This window comes from Castor canadensis, chromosome 6 (genome assembly GCF_047511655.1).
Source record: "Castor canadensis chromosome 6, mCasCan1.hap1v2, whole genome shotgun sequence".
NCBI lineage: Eukaryota > Metazoa > Chordata > Mammalia > Rodentia > Castoridae > Castor > Castor canadensis.
In genome coordinates, this window is record NC_133391.1 from 147,522,478 (window position 1) to 147,531,088 (window position 8,611).

The window sequence follows — 8,611 nt, forward strand, 5'->3', positions numbered from 1 at the left end:
GTACACTTCCCTCTGGTGTCTGAGCCCATAGGCAAAACACATTTAATATTGTGCTAAATTTAGAATCACCACCTTGAATGAAAGGCCTCATATGTGAACTGAGTGTTTCACCCAAGGGTCAACTTTGGCCTTGAATTTCTCATCTGTGTTGACTGCCTTTTGTCATTATGCTGGCTGTCCAATATCCAAACCTTTTCCATGTGAGACTTCCCCATTGAGTGTAGTTCTAGTATAGCACACAGTGCCTACAAGCCACTGTAGAAGCCGAGTGTGGAGAGTGCCTCCTGTCCCTACTCTGTGGTAGCTATGGCATGGGCATATGGTTTAGAATCAGCCGGTCAGATTCTTCTACCCACAACTCACATTTGGAATAAGCAACAAAGAACCAAGGTTCAGAATTAGTCATGACGCCTTCGTGAGTGTTCAGGAGCATGCAGGGGTTGACTCCATGGATGGTAACATTACAACCAGACTGATCCTCTGGAAAAATAATCAATGAACTTCCAGAGTGGGATTCTTTATCCTGCTCCTACTGTATGTTTCCCAAGTCTGGACCTTATCTGTCAGTCAATTCTATGAGCACATTGAAACTTTCCAGGGCCTAATTGATACACTTTTTTGATTCACTAATAGATACATTTTTTTGGTCTACATATGTTGGGAAGCAGTGATAGTGACAATGGAAACAGAGAAGGAAGGAGAGTGGGGGAGACCAGGAGAAAAATATCATGAAGATATAAATAGAAACAAAAGAAGGTAGAGAGGAAGGTTATGAAGTAGATGGGAAAGTTCACATTCCCACAGCTGTTTAGAACATCATCTTTTGCCCCTTTTCATTCTATCTTTCCCCATGCTGATAGTTTTCCTACCGAGTTACAGAGTAAGTGATTTCCCTGCCAATCTCTTCCATAATTCAGTCAAGAAGACCCTGGGTGATCAGGCTTTGAGCAAAACAGGGATCTGCACAGTATAGCCTGTAGTTTGCCATCTGTTTTTATAAATAAAGTCTTTACTGGGGACACAGTCTTACTCATTCATTTCTGGATTATTTATGGCAGAGTTTGAGCTATAGAGTTAAGGAGAGAGAAATTGTATGGTTTGCAAAGTTTAGAATGTTTAATATAGGGTCCTTTATAGAAATGTTGGCTAACCCCTAAGATAGAACATCTGAATTTCTGTGACTGAGTTATAGAAATGAATTTTGTTCATATTTTTGTCTCCACGGAGATGCTCTCCATTCTTGGCTAAACTTTCCCCATGCTGAGGCTAGTACAAGGGGATTGCACTGTCTCAGAGGATTGAATTCATTTTCCCAGAAAGGAACACAACCCTGAGAGAAGGTGAAAGCAGCACCACTCTCTCCTCTCCTATGTGCTGCCCTCTGGGGGATGTTGAGAGGATTGCTCTGGGGACAGTGGGTGGTGGGAGGGGGCAGAGCGGCAGAGTACTCATGACCACATGGCTAGTTAGAAAGGAGAGCACATTTCAATTAGCGTACAGGCAACTGGAAATGAAGGCATATTCTTTTTTAAAGTAATGGGATTAGTCTGGCCATTGCTGTTTTTTAAATTATTTTTTAAAGAGTATGTAATTGTTTCATGTTGAATAAAAGCTTGAGAAAGAACGAACGAACGAACAAATGAAAGCAAGGAGAGCAGAGACCCAAGCCAGATTCTTCATATTTCTGGTTGGGTTCTCTCTCTGCTTGTCTTCAAGGAAGTCTTAATGGAGGAGATGGGATTTGAGTCTGGTTTAGAAACTTCACTAAAATCTAGCCAAGGAAAAACCATTAATTTATCTTCCTTTGGTACCCATGTACAATCAGTCCTCTATATGTACAGATTCTGCATCCACAGATTCAACCAACTGTGGATGAATAACATTCAAAGAAATTGAGCAGGGTGTGGTGAATCACACTTATAATCTCAGCTACTCAGGAGGCGAACTCAGGAAGATGGAGGGTTAGAGACCAGCTCAGGGAAAGTTAAGAAGACCCTATCTCTAAAATACAAAAAAGAAAAAAGAAAAAAAAGATCAGGGGCCTGGCTCAAGTGGCAGAGCACTTGCCAAGCAATACAGCGTAAGAACTGCATTTACATTGCATTAGATATTACAAATAATCTAGAGATGGCTTTGAAATTTATAGGAGATGTGCATAGGTTATCTGCAAACACTACGCTACCTTGTATAAAGGACTTAAGTGTCTACAAATTTTTGTAGGGCGGTAGTGTGGAGTTCTGGAAGCAATGCCCCATAGATACCCAGGGACAACTGTCCTGAAGAGCAGCATTTCATTGTGTAGCTACAAAGCAAATCATACATTATGAAGCATCATGCTCACTGATCTGGCAGTCAGTAGACATGTGTTTTAGTTCTGTATTATCTTAGGCATGCTACTTCTTTCTGGCCCATTGTTTGCTCAAACATAACAGGGTGTGGGAATTGAATTAAATAGGCTGTAGTTAGCTCTGCTTTTCTTAAAATCCTAGGGTGTTCTTACTGCTCATGAAACAGATGGCCGCCTCTCCACGAATACATATTCCAGCTAGGTGAATAAAATCTCCTGATTTTGCATCGAAGTCCAACTTAAATGGGGCCAGCCAACAATGCAGTCTTGGAACATGAGTATTTGACTGGGGGTGTGGGAAATCATGCAGACATATGAGGCAAATAGTTCTGAAAGATGAGAGCACCATGTCACACCAGCAGACAGGAACCAATGGGACATGGTTGGGTGGACTTCTGGTTTAGAATCCAAGAGTGCCTTTCCTTAACTGCCTAGTTTAAGGTTTGAAATAAAGAAAGCTTTTGGGAAGCCAACCCCAGATTTGCTGCCTTTGTGGTTGGGGTGGAGTGTCTGGAATCAGCATTACTCATGTGGAAACATTTTATTCTGAATACTTCCCAAATCCTGGAACAGGCTGTGGCAAACCATGAAAGCAGACAAGACAGAGCTGCCCCATTATTGGCTAAATGAAATGATTAATTTTGAAGGCAGACTCAAAGTTTCATGTGGGTTATTCACAAACTTATGGAGCCTTATTCCTTCAGGATGTTTGTCTCTCTGTCCAGAAATCTATCCTTAGTTTTTCAAATACACTTTGAGAAATAAAAGAAGATAAGGAAATACCTTTTAAATTGCATGAGGATCCCAAACTATTTGGTGAACACCAATACTCATGAGTATCTAAAAACTGAATTAAATGAAGGTAAAATTTCTACCAGACAATTAAAAAAAACCAAAAAAACCAGAAAGAGATTATTTTTATTGATTTGTAAACTAAATTAAGATTTGGTTTCTTTTTTTGGTTTAATGTCTCAAATTGTATTTTCAATTGCTTAATCTCTAGCTGGAAGGATAATAAAATTTATGTTGACTTGATGTTTTCTAATAATTTCCTGTAGTTCTCCTTACTTTCCTTTCCTGACCCGTACCAATGGCCAACATTTCATAGTGGATTCCAGGCACTATGCTAGGAAGAGAATGTACTGCCTCTTTTAAAGTTTGCAATAACCATATAAAACAGATAACATATGCCTCATTTTATCACTGAGGAAGCAGAGGCTTAGGAAGGTTAAGGTAACATGGCTAGAAAATGGAGGAGCTGGGACTCAAACTCAGGTGGATCTGAAGCTGAAATCAATACCATCTGTCCATCCATTCACTCATTAAAAATATTTATGAAATCTATCATATCCTGGCACTGTTAGATAAGAAAAATACAGTAGTGAGAAAGAAAATGTCACTGTGATACATACAGTCCAGTGAGGAGAACAATGTTGATAGAATACGATAGATAAATATAATTCAGTTTGGAAGTCCTATGAAGAAGAGAGTTCAGTATTTGAAGAACACTTAAGGGAAAAAACAGCTGGTTAAGGGTGTGTATTAGGTGAGACAGTGTACAGACTACTATAAAAACAAATTAATCCCAAAAAGACTGTGTTTTAACACATTGAACTTCATTATTTGCTTAGACTGAGTGTCTTATAAGGGTCAGCAAAGGGTTCTATCCCACCCAAATCATTTAGGCTGACAGAGGCTTTGTCATCAGAGCTTCACCCTCTGAACACATGAGATCCAAAGTCAGTGTTGGAGGAGAGGAAAATCAGAAGTACCTCTGGGTGTTTTTAAACACCAAGCTCCAATGAAGACTGTCTCACTCACACTTACTAGCCAGAATCTGGTCACTGGGCCTGAGTTTAATTGCAAAAGAGTATGGGAATTTTGTAGGAAAAGAATAATGAAATAGAAACATAGAGCATTGTTTCTGTTGTGAGAAACCATGGGAGGCTTCTATGAACAGTGAGTGGAGAGTGGAGGAGATTTACTGCCTCTTCAGGAAGTATTATTTAAAGAGGGGGTGGATTTCCAGCTCTATAATTCTCTCAGCTCCTTTATAACTGGTTTATCTGAGCTCAGCTAGTCTTTAACTAACCTGTTCATTCTATTAATTTGGCTTTGTTTTTTATTTGCTTATTCTACTAGTGAGAAGCATTTATGGAAGGTTTCTATGTTACCAGTTCCAGAACAAGTTTCTGTACAATGATAATCATGACCTTGTTTTTTCCTTAATGATCTTTAATCTAATTGAAAAGATAAGGCAGATATGTAAAGAACATTAAGTAATAATGCAATAAAGACAGTGTTGATTCATTGCAAAGGCATGAAAAATAGGAAAGATGTTATCTCACATGGAGGACAACTGAATGTTTGAAGATTGAATAGTTCAGTGGCTCATAGAGGTCAAAAAGTGTCTGGGTTTTCTATCTTTTTGTTCTGACATTCTCAGCTTGGCTATACTGTTCCACTTTATAGGTGAACATAACAGTATTCTACTAAAAAAGAGACAAAGCTACATTTCTTTTTAGGAGTGCGTGTGTGTGTGTGGGGGGGGTGTCCTTTCTAAAAGTCTCTCACCAGATTCCTCTCACAAAACCACTTCAACAGTTAGGTATAATAACCAATACAACTAAACTCCTTGTGTGGAGTAATAGTTCAATTTTATTTATATTTTAATAGATATTTTTTTTTAAATAAAAGTGATCAAGATTTGATTTTAGAATCTCTGAACTCACTGAGTGGAGTACAGGGAATATTTTCCATTCAGAAGGGGCAGAGGAGAGATGGATCACACTCTAACTGCTCCTGGAACTCAGGCAAACAGTTGCCTTCTTTAGCTACTCTTTAAGTTGGCGCTGATATAAAGAGACGTTCAATCCAACACAGTTCTTGACTGTCTCTTGCCAGACCATAACTGATGTCTTTTGGCCCAAGCTATGCTGGAATACTGTGGGGGAGGCCACAGGGCACCTATATATCTCATAACAGCCTCCTTTGTAGAGCTAAACAAATATTTGCCTCCAGATTGTAAAGCTGGACTGAGTTTTTACACACATATTCATATGCATCTGTACCTTTGCTGCTTGCAGTATTGGCTGTGCCAACGTCTTGACTGGACCTGTGGGGCAGAGGCAAGCAATATTGGGAGTCCCAGTGTACCAGCGGAGCCTGAGTTCCCCAGGCAGCCACTGTGAGTTTCCCAGCCAGAGACAACCATGCAGAACAGGAACTCCACCCTCTTCTGAAAGTCTGAAGATTCTAGATGTTGTCAATATTTAGCCCATAGGCAAGAATTACATCCAACATTTATTTACATTTTTGAAAACCAGATACAAGAGCCATCTTAGAGCACGTACAAAATGATAACTCCAAGTACAATTTAATAATAAGCCAAGGTTTAAAATGTATTTTAACAGGAAAGTTTGGGAGTAAAGTAAAGGGATCTGCATTGAGAGACTGGGGACCCTTTTCTGACCCAGGTTTGCCACCTGCCATCCATGAACTTGATCAATTGGCTAAATCTTCTGGACTGCCATCTCCTAAGGGGAAAGATGGTAGAGTTTACATTTTTAAAAAGTTTTAATTGACATAAAAATTGTGCACGTTTATGGGACACAGTGTACAGGATAATCTATCATCTCAATTAGTTATGATTTCTTTGTGTTGGGAACATAACGATCCTCTCTACTAGCTATTTTGGAATACACAATTAAATATTGTCAAATATAATTACCCATTGTGCTACAGAACAATGTTATTGCTCCTATTTGGAGGGTTTTTTTTTTTTTTTACACATGCATGTCCACATGTGTTTGTTAAGACTGCCATAGCAACAGTGGCTTAAAGAAAGGAATTTATTATCTCACAGTTCTGGAGACTAGGAGTCCAAGCTCAAGGCATCAGCAGAGTTAGCGCTCGCCCTGTATGCATGTCTTTCTGAGTCTAACTATCTCATTTTTATGAGAACACAGTCATATTGAATTAAGGTTCACCCTACTGCACTTATCTTGATAGTTTATGAAGAGCCGATTTCCAAATAAGGTGATACAGGTACTAAGGGTTAGGACTTCAATATCATTTTTGGAGGACACAGTTCAACCAGTGACATTCAACCTATGATACCTGTGGACAGCCTTTCTGGCAGCTATTGAGCTGATCTTCTGTCTGCTGTTAGCCTGATGTTCACTTTCCTTGGCTTCTCTGTAGGAAGGTAGATCATATCTTTATAAGACAGCTAGAGACAATCCTGAAGACCCCGTTCCAGCTGTGTGACACCAAACAAGTCACTTGACCTCTCTGAGCTTCTGTTTCTTCCCTATAAGATGGTGATTTGGTTTGCTGAGATAAGTCAGTGAGCTAAGCCAAAGAAGTACTCAGCTGGCATATGGTGTCAAAAAATTATGATATTTTTTATTCCTTTTGGGTCAAAGAGAGGATAGGTCAATGACTCCTAACCCTGGATGCATGTCAGAATCATCTTGGGAAACTTCTTAAAAACTCCTAGTGCCCAGCCCTCCCCAGAGATTCTGACTGAATTGGTTTGGGATGGAACCCAGGCACTTAAATTTTTAGAAGCTCCCTGGTTTGTTTTAATATGCAGCTAGGGTTGGGAACCACCAGAATGGACAACAATATTGAAACGTTAATGGGGAGTCTCCATGTGGTTGGGATCTGATTTGTAGTTATGTAGCCACATGGTCCATGCTGTGGAGGATGCCTGGTGGTGAAAGTCAGAGGCGGCTTTTAGAAAACTTGTGAATTAGGTGACCTAGTTTTCAGAGCCATTTCTTACTCTGTGATATTTTTTTTCCAGACCTCTTCAAGAAGGGAATCTCACATTGAGACACTGCCCTGGCCTTCCTTCCATCTCACAGCCAACCTCCTTCACTTGTGTGTGTACAGCCTGGGTGCTGTGCTCACTCACTGACAACTCCAGGTCTGAGAAAGGGATTGTTGGGAAGAGCTCATGGTGCACCCTAACCTGATATGCTCCCTGAATTTGAACGGTGCTTCCACGGAACTCAAAGAATTCTCCAGAGAAGACATTTACATATCCCCTCATAGACTCATGAGATGGGGACACTTGGCCCACCAGTGGGAACCACCTGCTTTGAGTACACATGACTCTCAAGACCCCTATTGTGACCTGGGGAGTTTGGTTTCACAGAATAACTTTCTTACTCAATCACTAAACCCTTCCATGTATGAATGTGGCTCCAGAGGCAGCTAGTTGGGCAGTGAGTGGCAGGAGTGGCCACGCTAGCTTTTGGGAGCAGCATTTGGTTCCCGGACTCTTAGCTGAGTGGGGAGGGCAGCTGTGAACAGCTTGCTTCCTCCTTGTCATTTTATCCAGCTGTTCTATCTGTGGCTCTGGCTTATCCAAGCCCTGGTCCTCTTCCAGTGTCTCCCTGGACCACCTACCATCAGACACCTGCCACTCATCCTCTTCAAGGTGCCAGGGTTTCTGCAGTCCTCATCGGAGAGGGCCAACAATGTTTTGTTAGCAAGTGAATGAGTAATTGTAAAATGAAGTGACATGTAAATAGAACCAGTTCTAATGATGAGGCTATATACATTCTCTCAATTTATTATTATGAAGAGATTAGGAATATCCAATTTGTTCTCTCACTGAATTCATAAAATTATAGCAACTAAAATAAAATGATAATTCTTTTAATTCTGATATACATGGAATAGTGTGTTTGGTTTGGCATTATCCATGTTTCTTCAATTTTGGTGAAGAACATGCCAGGAGGAAAAGCAGCCAGAGACAAATTTCTCTTAAAACAAGGCAGTAGGTTGTATATCCACCAGGCAAGATAGACTTGATGAACTTTGATTTAATCTTGGTCTTCGGAAACTCAAAGGAAAAGAAAATAAAGCCTAGGATGGGGAAACATTTCTGCTAAACCCAGAGACTCTGTGCCTATATTCAGCTCAGTGTTTCAGTCAACCAACTGCCTGGTGATGCTGCTATCCAGAAGGGAGTTTAAGTTCCTTAAGTGGACCAAAGTGGGAAGTACTATCTGTACATCTAGGCAGCAAAAGCACTCTTGATGGACTTGAATGGGTTCCTGCTGCCATTTCAGGAGGAACTGATGCAGTTAAGCCTGAATTTCCTGGCAAGCACAGGGGTAGGTTGTTCCAAAAGGGATTTTTGACCACAAGTGCACAGCCTTTCCAAGTCTAATCATGAAAGTAAACCACTGGACACATGCCGTCTGTTTCCAGCTGGTGGTGTATGTTTCCTTAACACTTTAACAAAAA